We start from the raw sequence: 19,871 nt of genomic DNA on the forward strand, positions 1-19,871 counted from the left end.
TTGTTAAAGAGCACCTTCTTGCTTGCTTTCCCTCTGGAGCTCCAACATCAACTTCATCAGCATAATCCTAACTAATTTATGGCCCCCGAAGCAAGAAAGGACCATTGTACAAGCATCCAGATTGCCCCAAAGCTCCATGATTGGACTCGGCAGATAAATGGGCTACATAAACACAAAGTCAGCTCATAGAGTTCTGGAGGGGGAAGCTTTTCACAAGATAAACTAGGCAAACTAGATGACTGCAGCTTGGTAGATACCAGTTTTGATAGGCCAGTTGGCTATTTTAAAGAAGGAATTTCTGATTTAACTGTTTTCCTTTCCTCTTGCCTGAACCTCAATAAAATAAATCTTACCTGCAAACTAGAGGGTTTTTTGAAGCTAATCCATTGTTTTTAAACTTTAACCCTCTATACAAACTAACTGGATGTTCATGAGAAAAAAGTGTAGCTTTTAACTTTTTTAACAGAAAAAAATCGCGAGGTGGAAAAAAAAGGATCCCATATCACATAGCATTTGGGAGGAAGGGGAAAAGTGTGGGTGTCAGCAACTACAGGAATAACAAAGCTACACAAAAAGGAAGCCGTAAAGGCTGGAGCAGACACGCTGGAGCAGGCAGCAGCTCAGAAGGGAAAAAGTTACCTTCGGAGGGAAAAAGAGATCAAAGAAGTTACTTAAGCCGGGTCCGCGGGACAGAGGGAAGCGCACTTCCACGTGCTAAAACAAACACCCAGTCAAATCTGCCAAGTTCGAGCGAGTGCGATCCTTCCAGCCAAAGAATCTCTTCACTATGCAAACCGAGCCCGGAATGTTCAGCCAAAATGCAAACCAGGATCCTTACCACAAAATATTCAAGTGGTGCACATAGGAAGGGGCCCCGGGTGGGGGTGGGGGAGAAAAAAATAAGTTAACGAAAAAGACATTTTCCAGTTATTGGCTCGGCTTCCTTAAAGGGCATTGCACCAACTAGGAGGCTTGCCAAGCCAAGCAAGGAAAAAGATCTGCGGTCCTGCTGAAAAACTTTTCCTTGAGCGGATGGGCTAGGGGACCCGCGAGAGGAGCTCAGCTACGCAGAAAGAAGAGAACCGCGTTAAAAACTCCTCAAGAACCCTCGCGCTTAAAAATTAAAGCCGTTCAGACTGAAGCTCTCACTAGTCAAACGTTAATCCAGAACGAAAAGTCTCCAGCACTGGTTTACAACCTTGAAAGAAGGTAAAACGGCAGCCGCCACTGTTCCTACAAAAACTCACCTGGATACTTAACTCATCACCCCCCTTGCCAGCTTAAGTACAATATCCTCCTGGGCACACAGAACCCCGTTCTTAAAGGACACATGAGCCCAGTACCACCCACCCTCTGGTTCAGCTAGTCAGCTTTTCCTTTAAAAGATCAGAGCGAAGGATGGTCCGACGCCGTTTGAGGAAAGGGGGGAAGAGATCCCTGGAAGAAAAAAAAGTCTTTTAAACTTCTCGGGGAATTATTTGAAATGAGAGAGAAATATGAGATGTAGAATATTTTAATTCTCAATTTAATTTTTAACGCGCTAATGCAAGGTTTTGAGAAGGTTTTACAATGCCGATGCATCTCGTCACTCCCCCTCCTTTACGAGCTCACTTGGTACAATCCAGCTGCTTTTTGTATGCCAAGTGAGGCTTTCGTCTTAAAGCTACAGAAATACATTTCAACAATCTGAAAGAATGGTATATAAGATGGAAGTAGACAAGATGCCAGTAAGCTCGCAGATTCAGATGGTTACTTACAGTTGGCCGCAGCAGCCTCAGCAGCTTGTGAACTTGCAGCTTCCCAATGCTGTTCTTGGTAGGGGATGCACCAGGCTTAATGTGAGCCAGAAATTGCCAGGGCCTGGCCCTGAAACTTATTTTCAAGGTGAGAAACCTGCGAGAATGGTGCCTCTTAGCACGTATAGAGTGCATTTCCCTCGAAACTGAACAACAGCGATTACTTTTGAGAAACAGGGCTTTAATATTAAAGAATGTGATGATTGCAATACTTAGCATATTATCCTTTAAAATACTGATAGTGCTTTACATATAATATACATACAACAACTCTGTGCGGTAGATGCATACTATAGTTTTGCTGATGGGGAGGCTGCTGGTGCTGCAAGATAGTAACATGCCTATGATTGTCTTGGAAATTCATGGCAGAGAAGGATTTGAACTAGACATTATGGTCCCAAATTCAGATCCAGCCACAAATTCAGATCCAATACACTGGTTCCAGGCAGGTTGAAATCCCAGCACCTCTTATTGTAGAAATTAAGCTCTAAGTGTACTGTAGATAATAAGAAACTCAACCTCTCCCTAAAATGAACTCTAAATGAAGGGAGGGGGGAGAGGATAGAAGTGGTGGCTGTTGGAGAATTGTCATCTTTATTTTATTTATGTTATTTATAGTCTGCCTTTCTCACTGAGACAAAAGGCAGATTACACAATGTGAGTCAATACAGTCAATTTCAAATACATTTCAATAAACAGTGTAAATAGGCTATATAAATGAAAATTTGTCAAGATTTAAAACTAACAAGAATCCAATACAGAGTTGAAGAAATGCTAAAACACAGCATTAAGCAATTCTAAGACTGAAGTATTAAACAATATAGAAACTATCAGTAGGGTCATACTGCAACAGGCACAGGAAAGTCCCAGCCTTTTGCTCCCACCATATCTTGTTAGGAGCTTTTGGACAGGAGTGTGTTGGAAGCACATTTCTTTTTCTCTTTTTTAAACAAAAAGTTGCAGAAGGCCAAATGGCTCACTGCCTTCCTTCCCACCTCATCTCTCAGTGCAATTGGTATAAGGATTGACTTTGGGAGTACTGGCTCTATTATCAAGGCACAAAGCGGTTGTTATGTCCACAAGTTGGAATCCCTCAGACTATTCATTTGATTATAGACTGGAGATAAGCGTCTGCCGCAGAAGCAATGTCGCTTTCACTGAATGGTCATTGTCTTGGGAAGGAGAGTCTTCTTCCCAGGAATGTGACTGCTACTTTGCTGGGTGGATTCAGCAGCAGCCCAGCATCATAGCAACAGAGGCACTAGTGCTAGATTCTGGAATCGCAAAGAATTGGCACATTCCAGTCTGCCAGTGCTTTGGAACATTTCCCAAGTGCCACTAGAAATTAGGAGGAAGACCAGCTTTTTTGTGCCAGATAGTTGGATTTTGTTAAAAAATGAAGCTGGGCTTCTTTTCTCACATGTTGTTTTGCTTTGCATGCATACTATCTCATATTCAATGGATATGTCAATGGGGATTTTCTGATTTTGGAGGCCATGGGAAAATGCTGCTGATTTTTTTAAAAAGTAACTGTTATATCATTGGATTTCAGCTTAATAAAGCTTAAGGCTTGCATCTAACTACATTAGGCAGCAGCGTTAGTTATAGCTAGAAAGTTAGGTTCACAATAGCTGTTTTCAGAAATAATCCAGCTCAGTCACCATGTGAAACCATTAAACATCCTACTATATAAAAGACTAATCGTGTTCCAGACAACTCACTTCCTACCCTGGTGTGCCTCTAGAGGATGCTGTCATGGAGGGAAGCCCAGAAGAGGCAGCCCATTCCTCCAAGAGCACGTTGTGGTGGGATGCCTAGGCTGGGATCAGACGAGGAGTAGGCGGCAATACCTGCCGCCCGCCTTCACCCAGCTGGGATCAGATGAGGAGTAGGTGGCAATGCCTGCCCCCCGCCTTCACCCAGCTGGGATCAAAGGAAGCACGAAACAGGAAAGGTGCTGGCGTCCTGTCGAGGGTTCCTGGACAGCTGTGAATTCTTCTTCCTCTTGGAGACTGGGAGCTCTGGCAGCTCCCCTCCCTGGGAGACGGCACCCACATGAGCTGCTTCCGTCTGTGAGAATTTGCCTGTGAAAGAGTAAAAAGTCATGGCACAAAGATTGAGCGCTCCCAGCCTCAGACAAGAAATATAAAAGAAGAGGACATGGTGTGTTCAGTATCTTCATTGGGTCTTTACCTATTATGGGACTTCCAAGTGAGCTTGTACATGCATTTGTTATCATAATTGTATATGAATTTTTGGGATTGTTAATCATTTTGTAAGTTGCACTGTGTACTTTGAAAAGGGGTTGAAGGTGAGCCTATGGCTCTTTAATTAAAGTAGGATATCATTGGATGTTGTTGCACGGTGCATTTTAACTATTTGACTGTCTCCGTGGTTTGTCATTGCTTGTAACAAAGATCAGGAGTGGAGCAGGTGGCAATGCCTACTCCCCCTTTAACCCACCAGAATCAGGCGCAGAGCAGGCAGCAATGCCCGCCTCCCCTTCACCTAGCCGGGATCAGATGTGGAGCAGTCAGCAATGCCTGCCCTCCCCTTCACCCAGACAGAATCAGGCACAGAGCAGGAGACAATGCCTGCCTCTCCTTCACCCATCTGGAATCAGGCACGGAGCATGTGGCAGTGCCCACCCTCCCACCTTCACCTGGCTAGGATCAGGCAGGGGAGCAGGAGGCAATGTCCAACCCCTCTTCATGCAGCCAGGATCAGGAGTGGAGCAGGCGGAAATGCCCACCCCCCTTCACCCCAACTGGATCGGACATGGAGCAGGTGGCAATGCCTGCGTCCCCTTCCCCTGGCCAGAATTAGGTGCAGAGCAGGAAGCAATGCCCACTCCCCCTTCACCCAGCTGGGATCAGTAGTGGAGGAGGAAGCAATGTCTGCCTGCTCGCCCTCCCCTTTCTAGAGCCTGTTATTTTTTCCCACAAGGGGCTTTGTTATTAGTCCTAAATAAAAGGAGGCCTACCATGAAGGACTTACTGAGGGAGAAAGAAAGTGTTGGGAAATGGAAACAAGAAGTATAGCAATGAGGCAAAGTTATGCACTGCACTGTCAGGCAGTTCTTAAAGGCACAGGAGACCTGCTGGAAAAACAAGTGGCAACTCTTATCTCACAGTCCATTGCGTTATACCATATAGGTTTTACCAGAAACAGCACTAACTCATTTTGGCATTGCTCACCCAAAAACCCAGCACATGCTGTCAGTCTCATCACAAACTGTGATGGGGCCTACTTTAGGTAGTGAATACTGATAAAGATTTTCTGTGGCCCTCAGAACTGCTGAGTGCTACCACCTTTGAGCTAAGAATAAGACAGTCTTACAATAAACTGATCGGCAGGATACATCCAGTGAGGAGATACAGCGCGCCTTGCATACGCAGTCTGTGAGCAAACCAGCCCTTCCGTTTCCAGGCTTCACACAATTACAAGCACGTTTGGGTTCTTATTTTAAGCAGCCTGATAAACTGGGAACTTCCCTTTCCTTCCTGTAGGGTGTTACTCTGCCTAGGCATTACATTAGAAGAACACTTTAGGAGTTGTCTAACAAAATTAATGTTATACATCAAAGCAATATCCTTAAAGTACAGTATCACAAGCAACGGCCAGGAAGACAGAATGACGTACAGTATAGTACAATCACAGCAAGATTAACAGACTCCCAAATTTGGGTGGTGTTTGCACAGCATGTTCAAATGTTTTAGCAACGCTGCCTGGAGAGGTAGTGCTAGCGTATAATGAGTAAGTTGCTTTGCCTTTAACAGTAAACTTTCTCTATACATTGTTGCATTAAAATTCATTAGCAAGAGAAGTTTTACGTTTTTAAAAAGTATCTTGCAAAGTTATCTTCTCCAGCAGGAGGAGGATTGCGAGAAGATGGCTAGTGGCTACCTGCTTGTAAGAGCCACAATAAGAGCTTCTCTCTCCCCTGCTGGAGGTTCTTAGAGCCTGGCCATGGCTGGGGGCACAAGCTGAAGGGCACTTGGCATTTGGCTTTTAACCCATGGCTCACAGCTTGTGGCCTGCATGGACTAACCAGGAGGACGTGAGCCCAGGGTGTCTTTGTGTACTTGCAGAGTGGGGGGCTTGTTTTTAAATATTGCGTTTTGTTTATTTAAGTGTATTTAAATTGAATTGATATTTTCCAGTAAACTGCTTTGGATCCCCCCACTAGGGAGAAAAGCAGGATCAGAAATATACCAAAAGACAAGTCAGTCATACATTGCAAACTGTAGGCAGATCTGTTCTGTTTTGTGTGTGTTTGTTTGTGTGCCTACCCGTCTTTCCTCATGTCTCTCATTTGGGAAGCTTCAGGAAAGGCTTGGGAAGACAGGCTGGAGGGCTGCAGAAGACAGAGCGTCTTGAACCATGTGACCCCAGACTCAGATCACCGTCAGAAGCAGTTGGGCACAATGAGAGTCCCTATGAAATGTTCTCACACCTTCTGAACCAGAATGGAATTCCTGTTCATGTAGCTGAAACTATTTCCTTCTTCACCTGGAAGCTTCTTGTGATAAGTTAGTATATCTCTTTGCTAAACAAGACCCTTCTACATAACTCAAGCTGGAGGAGAGTGGTCCAGTTTTAGACACCAGCAAGTGTTCGGCCGGCATTTCTGGAGCCAAAGCCACCTGTTCTCAAGACAGCCCCTCCTTGTCAGTTGCAAGGCAGATCTGGAGGAGGGAACAAAGAGCAGCCCATCTGCAATCTGATCACAGCTCTCCCCTCCCTTCCTTAGGAGGAGGTGCGGCTAGCAAGTTCCTCAAAGGACTGAGCTCTTTCCACTTCATCAGAGGATAAATGCCCAGTGGGAGCGAGGGAAGGGCTGAATGAATGCACTTGAGAAAGGCTGCAAATCTCTCTAGATAAAAGGAACTGCCGCAGCCTGCCCTCACAATGGGGCTCTCAAAGGGGGTGGCTAGACAGAAAAGAATCACAGAGCTTTGTCCCACACAAAAGAGCTAGAAAGCGCCAAACTTTAGGGTGATAAGCTCTCAGTAAAGAGGCGGCAGAGGAAGCTTGTGTTATCTGAATCTTTGCATATCTTAGACGAAGGCCATTTTCAGAAGGGGCACTTAAGTCAACATTTCTTTTGCATTTCCCTTTCTCATTTGAATGCAAAACCTGCTTTCATCAGCAACTTCTGTAAGTGACCCATTGCAACCTCTGAAAATGTCCTGATGATGTATTTGAGCACCCCCCCCATGAGACAGAGGCTCCCTATCTCCTTAAACTATTCCAGTCCAAGACTTGTACATGAAGAGGAGCTGCCCTTTGGACTCTGCCTCACAGTAGGGCTTTTCAAAGATCTTGTTCGTATGGGTAAACTTGCATCTGGGTAAGAATGCAAATGAGGGCTTGCATGAATTTATGTTTATCCATACCCCCACACCCACGCCACAGAAAACTAGTATGTGTGGAGGGGGCTCATATATTCGTCTCCCTGACATCTAGCTTTCTGTGTGGAGGGATTTTTTTCCCTGTGGGGGAGCATTCTACATGTGGGCCTCACCTCAGTCTGAATGGCACAGCCCAGACATAGGTTTACCATGTCAGTTTCAAAATAAAACAAATACTTCCCAAAGCCCCTTTTCAAAACAACACTGCAAATATCTTATCTGGAGCTAACATGGAGGTTATGCAGTATTTTTCCTGCTGAAAAATGTGTGTGTGTTATGTGCTGTCATCACTTTGGACTTATGGTAACCTATGAATTAACAACCTCCAAAACATCCTAGCACTGACAGCCAGCTTGCTCAGATCTTGCAAACTGAAGGCCATGTCTTCCTTTATTGAGTCAATAATAACTGTACGTATATAATAATAATAACTGCAGTTATATACCGCTCTTTTAGACAGATTAATGCCCCACTCAGAGCGGTGAACAAGGTCAATGTTATTCTCCCCACAAATCGGCTGAGGAGCTGGTGCTGAGAGGAATGGCTTACCCAAGGCCACCTACTGAACTGATGGCATTAGTGGGAGGGCTGGTTTACAGCCCAGCCCCTTAACCACTATGCTCCAGCAGTTCTCTTTTCTGATTGCTTTAATCTTTTGCTAGCATTATTGTCTTTTCCAGCAAGTCTCATGATGTGACCAAAATACAATAGCCTCAGTTTAGTCATGTTAGCTTCTAGGGAGAATAACCACATTCATTCCTCTTCCCTTCCCCCTGCCTTTAAATCTAGAAAGATGTAGAGTGCTGTGCTGGAGATGATGAAGGATGCATAATCTCCATAGAATTAAAAACAAAAGAAATGGTAAAACAACAAAAATGGTTGCAAAATGACAAGTCACAGCTGCACTTACATGTGAAGTGTATAGTGCAGCCTCCCTCACTAGATAAATATTCGAACATTGGCATTGTTTGTGATACAAATAGCCTTCAAAGATTTGTAAAATAAAATAAGGTACACAAAATGACCAAGTATGTGCAAATGGGATGGGGCTAGGGTTGCCAGCCTCCATGTGAGGAGTTGTCCTAGAATTATAACTGATCTCCAGAAGACATTGATTGATACATACATACCCCATCTTTAACCCCAGTGGGAATCCAAAGTGGTTTACATCATTCTCCTTTCCTCCCTTTTATCCTCACAACAACTATGTGTAGTAGGTTAGGTTGAGACTGTGATTGGCCTGAGCACACCCAGTGAGCTTCCATGATAGGGTTACCAACGTCCACCTAGGGCCTGGAGCCCTCCAAGACTTACAACTGATCTCCAGACTACAGAGATCAGTTCCCTTGGAGAAAATAAAGCTTCAGAGGGAAGATTTTGTGGCATCCCTACTAAGTATCTATGGCATTCCCTTCCCCAAAGTCCACCCTCTCCAGTCTCCACCCCAAATCTCCAGGAATCTCTCAACCCACAGGTGGCAACTCTAAGCTCCAGCCATTCATCCAGCCAAGGATACTGGGTAAAAACAATGGAGCAGTGGCAGCACAGATGGTTGTTTGGCAAGGCTAGGAGGAGGAAAGGAGAGAAGAGTGGTTAGTGGGTTGTTTTGGTGCCCCTCATAATCAGGCACCACCCACCTGATTACGAGACCACCAACTAGGTGTTCTGAGTGGCTGGCCCTGCCTATCATCAGTTAGGGTTGTCAAATTCCAGGTGGACCTGGAAATTTTCCAGAATTACAACTGATCTTCAGACTACAGAGATCAATTCCCCCGGAGAAAATGGCTGCTTTGAAGGGTGGATTGTATCCCATTTTACTTAGCTGAGGTTCCTCCTCTCTACAACTCCCATGATACCCAAATCCCCAGGAATTTCCCAATCCAAAATTGGTAACACTATCGACTGTTAGGGTTGCTAAGTCCCCTGGATGGAGGTGGCGGTTGGAGTGTGTGCCAGGAGGACTTACCAATCTAGTGTTTGGTGTCAATTTTATCAAATGCAATCTTTTGCTTTCATGTTGCGCTGGGAATGACATTCCTAGCGTGATAAGGAAGAACTCCCAAGCACGCAGGATTGCTCTGTGGGGCTTCCAGGTCTGTTTCCCATGCCTTTCCCCCCCACCAGCCAGGTGAGGGGTGGCTGGGAACTGGGTTCCCTCATCCCCACTGAGCGAATGGGATCCCTATCAATAATAGCGGAGGAGGGGGGACAGGTCAAGTGGTAACAGCTATGTCCTAGAGGGAAACCTCCAGGCACTTGATCTATATTTACTAGGACTGGTCTGCAAACCTTATTTCAATGCTAAGTTTCAGTCCTGGCAAATAGGAAATAAAGGGAACACATCTGGGTATGTGCCAAGTATACTACCATCACCAGAATACACAGCAGAATACACTCCAACCCTTCTCAAATGCTCTTCCTTACTGCTGTGCCCACTGTTACATCAGACCTCAAAGTACCTGTCCCACCACCCAGACTTGCAGTATGTTGCCAAGCCTTTTCCCTACCATAGGAGGCATTATAACTTTCCCACCAGGGGTGTTCTCTCTGGGTTGGTTTGGCTAATGGCAGCCACAACTATAGCTGAGTTATATAATAAAGCTGTCCTTTGCCTCCCTCTGCAAAACAAGGCACTGCATGACAAGGAGATAACATACAGTTTTATCCGGCTTCTTGACAGGGCAGGAAACCCACATGTGCCTGGACTGAAGGAAAGTCCTGATGAAATGCAGGAAGTGGGGCTCATTACAGTCAGGAAACACAAGAACACTTGCTGACATTCCAGAACAGGGAGTGAATCAGCTCCAACAGATTCCTGAAGCCAGAGCCTACTGAGTCATTCCAGTCCATCCACACAGCAACCCCTCACATAGTCTCCTGCTGCAAAGTTTTAATGGAGAAGTGACCCCCCCCCAGATATTATCTGGTTCCACTAGCTTTGTAATGGGGAGAAGAATTAAAACTGTAACCACCTCTCAGTCAGCATGCCTGGCACATATCTTATGATACCTCTCACAGCATGGTGACATTGATGTGCTGCACCATACATGCACTGAAGCACCATCATGTCTAAGGCCAGATTTTCACAGATAGTAAACCTGCTTCTTGGTTGTATCACTTAAGACTTTAGATAACAACTTGTGTGATCGAATGCTACTCCATACCAAAAGACCTTACACAAAAAAGAGGAAGAGGAAATCTGGTTAGCTTCCCAGGCATAGTAGTTTTATATGTGCTAGTTTTATATGGGGATGGGGCCTTTGAAGCCAAAGGAAACCTCTAAGGGTACAAACTAGGAGAATATACAATTTATAGGAATATTTTCACTGATGTTTAGAAAAATATGGATAGCCTCCTGACAGGCAGGTTTTAGGGCTTCTTCACATGCTAATTCTTTTTATACAACGAAAAATTCATTTTATGTTAAAAAATGCTTGATGCTAACATGTATTTCCTAGGTCATCATGTGTAATAAGTAGATATGCATGCAGTATGCATACTGTTGTGTAAAACTATGATTTGATGTAGTTTCCCACTGTGGATATACCAGATGTATGCAGAGTGATGGATATATATGTGTGTATAATTGGTACATGTGGCAACTTACATGTGGATTTAAAACTCAATCTTCATTTCCTTTTGTAAAAAAAGCTCATTTCTGCTTATAGGCTAGTATAGCAGAGAAGCAGAAAGACTGTTCTAATATCCTAAGTTCTAATATTCCTTTAAAGTTATCAGACAGTACCTGGACATCCATGCCAGATAGGCGAACATCTCTTGGAGAGGTAGGAATAGAGGCAAGCCCTCCCTAGTGTCCTCTTTCCTCTGTCCCCAATGAACCACACACACACAATGCTACAGCCTTTTTAACATCATCTCCCCTCCCTGGGGGAAGGAGAATTTCCCTCCCTCCCTCACACATGTTGGTCATGTCTCTCATGGCTCTGGTTTTATGATGGTACCCAAAGACTAGAAAAATATGCATTTAAGAACAGCTGTGCTTATATACTGCTCTTCTAGACAGATTAATGTCATACGCAGATCAGGGAACAAAGTCAGTGTTATCATTATGCCCACAATACAGCTGGGAAGCTGGGGCTGAGAGGAGTGGCTTACCCAAGGCCCAGGGCCGACGCCACCATTGAGGTGGTGAGGCAGGCGCCGCGGGCACTGAGGCACTGGAGGGGGCACCGGCCCAGGGTGGGGGTGGAGGTGTGTGCCATGGAGGTGGCGTGCCTGGCCTGTGGCTGCTACAGTCAGCCAGCCCCGTGCCGCTGCTGCTGCTGCCGCCGCCGCCACCACCACACGCCCCCAGTTGGGCGCAGCAGCCGCGAGCCAGGCATGGCAGGCAGCTGGGACAGCGTGCGGAGCGTGGGCAGCCTCCGTGCATTGCCCCAGCCACCCACTGGCCAATGGCCCCAGCATTACTGCACGAAGATATCATCATGTGATGATGTCATCACACAGTCCGGGGGCATGTGCGCACGCTGTGCGCACATGCACATGGGGATCACCACAGGTGCCAGAAACCCTGGGGCCAGCGGTGCCAAGGCCACCTGCTAAGCTCATGGCCACTTAAACACTATGCTACAGCATCCTCACAGGATGTCAGTTATAACAAACATCCCAAGGAGAGGTGTCTGTGGGAGAAAATGTGTACTATCCTGATGGGTTTATTGCCCTCTCCTTCCTGAGAAGAGATCAGTTTTCCCAGGGCTGGATTAGACAGGTGAAATTTTAGGCCAGTTTGACATCTGACAACTTTCTCGATATCACTTAACATGCTTGCTGGAAGCTTTGTAATTTGATTGATCATGACAAAAACAAGAATTTAAAAACTGCTTTGCCTTTCTTAGATACAGAGAAGGCATTTGACCATTTTGAACCACTATTCTAATATCTCATTTAAATTTTTTTGGTTTGGGGGGTTACTATCTTCAACAGGCCTATCTTCAATGGGCTCAGATATTATATACAGAATCCCTAGAGTAGTTGGCATTATTGGGTACTAGATCTGCTCTGGTTCAGATTTATATGGGAGTAAAACATGGCTGTCCACTTTCAGCCCTACTTTTTGTTATTGCCGTTGAACCTCTTGCAATTTTCATACACCAAACTCAATTAATTGGGTTAACTTAAAAAACCAACAATTGTAAGTTATGTTTATATGCTTATGATCTGATTTTGTTTCAGTAGAATGTTGGAAACTCTAGTGATACCCTAGATAACTATAGCTTAGTTTTGGGTTACAAGTTAAACATACAAAAATCTTAATATTATTAAATGTATACACAGATTGATCAAAACTGTTGGTTTTGTTATGTGAAATATACTGATGTTCCTTCTTTGTAGGTTTTTTTAAACAGAGGCTAGATGGTCATCTGACAGCAATGCGGATTCTGTGAAACTATGCAGATCATGAGAGATTGGGCAGGAAGGGTTACGTCAGTGCTAGTTCTCGTGGCCCTTCTTCCATGCCCACGATAATGCCAATCACCACTTTGGGGTCAGGAAGCAATTTTCCCCAGGTCAGTTTGGCTAGTAATCCTGATGGCATTTTGCCATCTTCTGGACATGGAGGAGAGGTCACTGGTGGTGCATGAGGGGGAAGGTAGTTTTGAATTTCCTGCATAGTGCAGGGGGTTGGACTAGATGATTCTAGAGGTCCCCAACCCTATGATTCTGTGATAAGGTGAAATGTCTGGCTATTTATAATTAAACAAATTTAAGTGACATTTGTACCCTTAACTTTGATCCTATCTTTGCAGAGTTGGCTAGTAGATCCAAATTTTGTACCTCTTTTAAACTTTCTTTATATGATAGAATCAATGTGGTCAAAATGACAGTACTTCTGAAACTGATTTTCCCACTACAGAATATTCCAGTTTATATTCCTGACAAGCTTTTTAAAAATTGGAAGAAATTGTTGTCAGATTACACTTGCAAATCTAAACAACCAAGAATGAATGGAGCTCAGTTCAAGAAAAATGGCCTCATGAAGGACTAGCAATTCCCAAAACTGTCTTAATATCATTCGGCTGCTAGGGTACTCGGTTATTGGAATGGGTTAGCACCCTTTTTTTTTTTTAGTTTCAAAAAAAATTTTATTGAAAGTGTAACAAGTAACAAGATCAACAGTAAATGCGTAGAAAAAAGGTGACATCATACGTAACAATGTCCAGATACAACAATACATAAACATCAAAACACTAACAGTTGGCAATAATCAAGTGTGCAAATATTATACATAATCAACAGGAGTCTAATACAGTGTTAAGCAAGCTAATTACAACAGCATCGGGAGAATCATGTACAGGCACATCCATTATGTCGCAGAGTAAATCCATAGTTCAAATTTCGGGGTTTATAATCGCATAGTGAGGTAGCTTAGAGATCAGCCATTCATTCTGAGATAAAAATTCCAGGAAAGGGTACCATTGTGCGTAAAATTGTGTAGGTTTGGAGGGGTTATGCAATGCTCGAATTCTGTCTGTTATCTTTTCCATCATAAGGTGGTCCCACACCACTCTATACCATACGTCAAGAGTGGGAGGGAATCGCGATTTCCACCTGAGTGCAATTGCGGTCTTTGCAGCTGCTAGGAGAGTTCTGACCAATGCCTTCCGCAGATGAGGAATATCTAGATCTCCCCAAAGGTCCAAGAAAACAAGTCCCGGGCTTGGGGGTATCACATAAGTCGTGATACGGGAAATTTCCTGGAGAACCGCCTTCCAGAAAGCAGCAACACTTTTACACTCCCACCAGCAGTGCAGGAACGTACCCTGCTCCCCGCAGTTTTTCCAGCAGAGTGGCGATCTGCTGGGATATATTTTCGCCAGCTTTTGGGGAGTGAGGTACCACCTGTGGATAATCTTATAGGTTTGGAGGCGCACATTGGTGACAGGGGAGTTAAGCAATGCAGATATCCAAACATGCTCTCTATCTTCTCGTGTGAGTTCTATCCCACAGTCCTGCTGCCATCTATTGAGCAGCGCTTCAGTGTTTAGTGGTTTGGTATCAAGCAGGACGAGGTATAGTTTTGACAGGAGACCTTTACGGTTAAATGAGTGGGAGTCCAGAAGTGCTTCAAATTTGGTTGTTGGTTTAGTCATTACGCTTTTTATATTCAATTCGTTCAGAAGATATCGCAGTTGCAGGTAGAAAAACCAGGGGACTTCCCTGCCTAGGTTGTTGTTCAAGTCTACTCTGCTTATAATACCATCCTTGGTGGCTATGTCCAACAACCTCAAGTCCCTCAGGTCATCCCAGGAGCGCAGTGCGGTTATATTATGCTGGCGAGGCATGCCCTTATGCGATGTGAGCACTGAAAAGCGGGATATGGCCGGAAGAAGGGATCGCTTATGTCTGTCCCAAAGCTTTAGCAGTGCAGCAAGGAACATATTTTGATATATGGAGGAAGGACGCAAACTTGGGGTAGACCAGAAAGTTTCTCGCAATGTTTTTGGCTGGGAAAAGGTGCCCACTATGTTTATCCAATCAGAGTGTCCAGAGGGGAGTAATATCTGGAGGATGTCTGACAATCTGGCTGCATCAGAATAGAGCCCTATATTTGGGTAGTTAAAGCCCCCTGCTGTTTTAGGGGCGCACAAAACTTTGAAGGCAATCCTAGGGCGCTTATTCTGCCACAAGAATCGGTTTAATGTCGTCTGCCATTGGCTCAGAATTTTGCTAGGGATTTCAATCGGAATTGTTCTATACAAAAATGTCAATTTTGGGAGGACGAAGGATTTTATCAAATGGTATCTTTCATACCATGCCAGGTTTTGCTTGTTCCATTTGAGCAGGAGGTGTTTAATTTCTTTTATCTTTTGGACGTGGTTTACCTGGAGTAGCTGGGCTGGGTTGGGAGGGATATTTATGCCCAGATATCGGAGGTGTGATTTGGCCCACTGGTATTCAAATTGCTGTTTTATGTCGCTACACGTCTCCTCTGGGAGATTCACTGATAGGATGGTGGATTTGGCTTGGTTTATCCTCAACCCCGATATACACCTAAAGTGAGCAAGAACAATTGCCAGAGCCTTTAGGGAAACAAGTGGGCACATAAGAAACAGCAAGATGTCATCAGCGAATAAGCATATTTTGTAAGTACGTTTGTCTATTTCAATGCCTCGAATCCTTTCATTGGTTCTTATCTCCTCTGCTAAGGGCTCTATCACGAGGGCAAAAAGGATAGGGGAAAGGGGACATCCTTGGCGCGTGCCTCGGTGTAGAGTGAAGGGATCGGACGCTAAGTCATTAAGTTTGATTCTTGCCTTGGGGCCTGCGTATATCGTTTTAATTGTTTGTAGGAAGTTGGGGCCGAATTTCATGGGGAAAGGAGCATCTGCAGGTACGGGACCTCCAGGGTGTCGAAAGCTTTTTCGACATCCAAGGAGAGGAATGTGGTTTGTAATTTGTTGTGTCTACTGAATGTCAAAATGTTCAATGCCTTATAAATGTTGTCGGAGATGTCCCTATTGGGGATAAAGCCAATCTGATCTGTACAAATATAATTTCCAATGAAAGAATTGAAGCGTCGTGCATATATTGAGGTAAAGATTTTATAATCGACATTCAGCAAAGAAATCGGTCTATACGAACCGGGGTTAGAGGGGTCTTTGCCTTCCTTGGGGATCATGGTGATGACTGCCTCAGCCCAGGTTCCAGGTAAGGTCCCCAATTTATGTACCTCATTACAGGCCAATAACAGGGGCGGGGTTAACACCAAAGCAAATTTTTTATAGAATTCGGCCGGATAGCCATCCGGCCCAGATGCCTTATTGCTCTTTAATTTCTTAATGGATTCCAGCAGTTCTGTGGCGGTGATTGGGGTATCCATTAATTGGCTGTGATCCTCCGTCAATTTTTTAATGTTCTTATGGTTTGATAGGTAGTTTCTAATTGACACTTTATCTGGCCTGGATGAAGTATATAAATTTGTGTAAAATTTTGTAAATACATTCAATATTTCGGGAGATTTAGTGAACATTTGTCCCTTGTCGTTTTTTATGAGTCTGACGTGCCTATTTATTCTCTTCTCCTTGACCTTCCAGGACAGATAACGTAGGGTCCTAGGGGAGTGGTTCCAATACTTCTGTTTTAAATATAAGATGTTCCTTTGAATTTGGGACGTTTCAAGTGACTCCAGAGCTTTGCGCTCATGGAGCAGCTGTTTATAGGTTTTTTTGCTGCCTCTATCCTTGTGTAAGCGTTCCAATTGGTGGATTTTATCCATTATGAGTTGCTTTTGGAGTTTTTTCTTCTTATTTAGAGAGGCAGAGAGAGCGATCAGTTGTCCCCTTAGTACCGCCTTAAGAGCGTCCCACACCGTTTGGGAAGATGTCGTGCCTGTTTGGTTATCTTTGAGATATTGGGTGATATCTCGTTCAATTTGTAGGACATTGTTCTCATTAAGTATGAGGTTTTTCTGAAACGTCCAATGCCTCTCCCTTTCGTAGGGCCTATCTAGGGACAATTTGCACGTTACCCAAGCATGATCCGAATAGCTTATGTCCCCTATGCTGGAGAGTAGCACTCTGTCTCTCAGATCTGGGGACACCAGGATATAGTCGATCCTGGTGTATACGTCATGGCGTGGGGAGTAGTATGTGTAATCTTTGGCCAGTTTGTTCATCTCCCTCCATATGTCCACTAAGTGGAACCGAGTAAATAGCGTGAGCATCTGTGTGTCACGATTAGGGTTCTTAGGTCTTCTTGGCGCTCGAGGTGCATTGTTGAGGGGAAATGAGGATTTATCTAGGTCATAGTGTGCTACATAATTGAAGTCCCCTCCCACAATTACTGATCCCTCCTGGAATGCTTCCAATTTTCGGAGAATTTCTTCCGTGAACTCCAGTTGCTGCGTGTTGGGCGCATAGACAGATGCCAGTGTAAGCAACTGTCCATTGAAGTGCCCCTTTATAAATAAGAACCTGCCTCTAGGGTCCCGTAGGGTGGCTTTGTGTTCAAATTGGACCCTGTTTGCTAGTAAGATTGCCACCCCGCGGGATTTGGAGGAGCCTTTTGCGTGGAATTGCAATTTTATCCACGGGGCCTTAAGCTCCGCCTCATAGGATGCATGGAGGTGTGTTTCTTGGATCAGGGCTACATCTACATTCAGTTTCGCCAGGCTGGTCAGAACTCTCCTTCTCTTCACCAGGTTGTTTAAACCCCTCACATTTTGCGAGACAATATGGACATGTGGTTGTGAGGCCATTATAGAATGGGTAAAAGTAGAGTACCAGAATTGGCCTTTGAAGTGGAATGTAATAGTATTGCAGAACCAAAAGTGCAAGTATAGAAACCGCTAGCAGGCGTGTAAAGGCTCTTGCTTCAGTAGTTTATAATAGATATGAATGAGATGGCTGAAATGATCTAAGCACCAAAGGAAGGGTCAGTACGCAAGTGCAATAAGATTCGGGTAAATAAATCACTGTCTGATGTTAATTAATTAAGCAATCAAATTTCATCACTTTGAAGGCAATCATGCAACAAATTCATTAGAAAGGAAAGAGAAATCGTATCACAAAACACAAATGCAATGAAATGTATAGCAAGCGTAAGTTAATCTACTATGTTGGTAATTTTCAACAAATAATTAATCGACTTTCGCCCTTACCCTTTCAAAGTATGGTGATAAGCAAGCAGACTGTCAGTGGGTAAAACTGATAGTTGTGATAAGCTTGTAGTCTGCTATGCTACCTCCCCTCTCCGATTATGGATGGATCAAACAGCAATTAATTCCAGGTATATAATAAGCCAATCAAGTAAGTACTAATTAATTAAGATTTCTTTTTATTACCGTATGTAGGAGTAGACCAAATTAATAGATGTACCTCTTAACCCTAAATCACTAAGTTGCTTGTAGTCTGCTATGTTACCTTCTCTCTCTGATTATGGATGGATCAAACTGCAATTAATTCCAAGTGTACAATTTGCTAATCAATCCAGAACCAATTAATTAAGATGTCTGTTTGTTACCTTATGGAGGAGTAGATTGAATTGATGGATGCACCTCTTAGCACTAAATCACTAATTTGCCTAACTACCTTAACAAAGTTATATACAATAAGCACGCAGCACTTTAATATTGTTTTTGGTAAAAGCTTGAAAGTGTAAATATATTCAATTAACTCACTACTTATACTCCTTTAAACCAACTGTCCCCTGATTTGTAATAAATGATTAATTAATTCTTGCCCTTACCTCTGCAAAATGCAGTAAGGAGCAAGCAGATAGTCAGTGGGTAAAACTGCAAGTTGTAATTGTCGTATAGATTGCTTCGTTACCTCCCCCCCCCCTTACCAACGTCGGATCAAGCTGCAATGAGTTCCGAGTATATGATATGCCAATCAAGAAGGTATTAATTAATTAAGATTTCTCTTTATTACTCTATGTAGAAGTGGATCAAATCAAGGGGCGCACCTCTTAATATTAAATCACTAACTTGCCTTAACTACCGTAACTAAACTATGTACAACGAGCACTCAGCGTCTTGTTACTTATTTTCCAGGAAGAACTTAAAGAGTGTATTTATATAATTATCACAAGATCTAATATTTCTCTAAAGCAACCGTCTCCAATAGAGAAATAGAAACTAAGGTGCTACACAGTCCTCAGCAGCCTCGCGAGAAATCTCTGCAACGAGGTTGCTGTAAATAAACAGTACGGAGGACTGTTTGTGTAAGGGGCTAATAAAGAAGCAATCCCTTCAATCCCACCCCAACCACCCCTACCCGCGAGTAAATTAAGTAAGATTGGGACGTTCCAACACAACATATTCTGGTCATAAGTCCTACCAGTCAGAGCTTCAAGTGTCCCGGACCGGTATTTTATTATTTTTCTGAGGAGACATGGGCAGTGGTCGTTTTCTTTTCTGAGAGCTGGCCTCCGTCTCCATGGCGACCTCTATGCCTAGCTCACGTAGAAACCGGAGGCCTTCCTCGGGAGCAGAGATCAAGTGTTGTATACCCTTCAACGAGACTCTCAGTGCAGAATACCGGGTCCAGCTGTATTCTATTTGGGCATTTCTGAGTTCCTCAGTTATCTGCCGGAGTTGTCGTCGTCGCTCCAAAATCTCGGCCGGTAGGTCTGTATAGACGCTGATTCGCGCTCCATTGTAGGAGAGGAATTTTCGCGCCCTCGCCACCTCAAGCGTTTTTTTCCTCAGCCCCCAGTCGGCAAAGACGGCCACCACATCTCTAGGTCCCCGCCTCTTATCTGGATTTCTGGGGCCCACTCGATAAGCCTTGAATATAGTCAATGCATGGGTTTCCTCCAGCTTTAGCTCCGTCATCAGCCAGCCCGCCAAAAAAACAGCAAGGTCTGCATCCACGGCCACATTTTCCTCTATCCCCCTAAACTTCAAATTAGCACCCCGCAGCTGAATCTCCATGTCCAAGATCTTATAGTGGACACGATCTTGTTCTGATTGTAGGGAGTGGACGTTCTCCCTTAAAGCCGCAGTCTGGGTAAGAGCCTGATCCGACTTAGCGACCACGGAGTCCATCACTATCTTAAGATCAGTTAATTGTTGTGATAGTGGTTCCATTAAGTGGGAGATTTTGTTAGAAAAGCTCGATTCAAGGTCTAGCAGTAGGGCTTTCAGTGCTGGGTCATAGGAAACCGTCTGAGTTTTTCGCGCCTCAGCATTTACCAT

At 44.2% G+C, this 19,871-nt stretch overlaps 1 protein-coding gene across 3 annotated transcripts in view; it reads right to left on the bottom strand.

Moving 5' to 3' along the window:
* HYAL2 (hyaluronidase 2) overlaps window positions 1-19,871 on the bottom strand; it is a 90,349-nt gene that overhangs the window by 19,223 nt on the left and 51,255 nt on the right. The window contains exon 1 of one of the 3 annotated variants that reach the window (XM_054977390.1): window positions 1,248-1,360. The exons of 1 other annotated variant lie outside the window; for it this stretch is intronic. The gene's annotated coding sequence lies outside the window, so the exon portion shown is untranslated. Of the gene's footprint in view, window positions 1-353; window positions 375-1,247; window positions 1,361-19,871 lie in introns of those variants that run through there. One more of the 3 variants, XM_054977392.1, reaches the window with a different exon arrangement.

The sequence above is a fragment of the Eublepharis macularius genome, chromosome 4, assembly GCF_028583425.1.
Source record: "Eublepharis macularius isolate TG4126 chromosome 4, MPM_Emac_v1.0, whole genome shotgun sequence".
NCBI classification, from domain to species: Eukaryota; Metazoa; Chordata; class Lepidosauria; order Squamata; family Eublepharidae; genus Eublepharis; species Eublepharis macularius.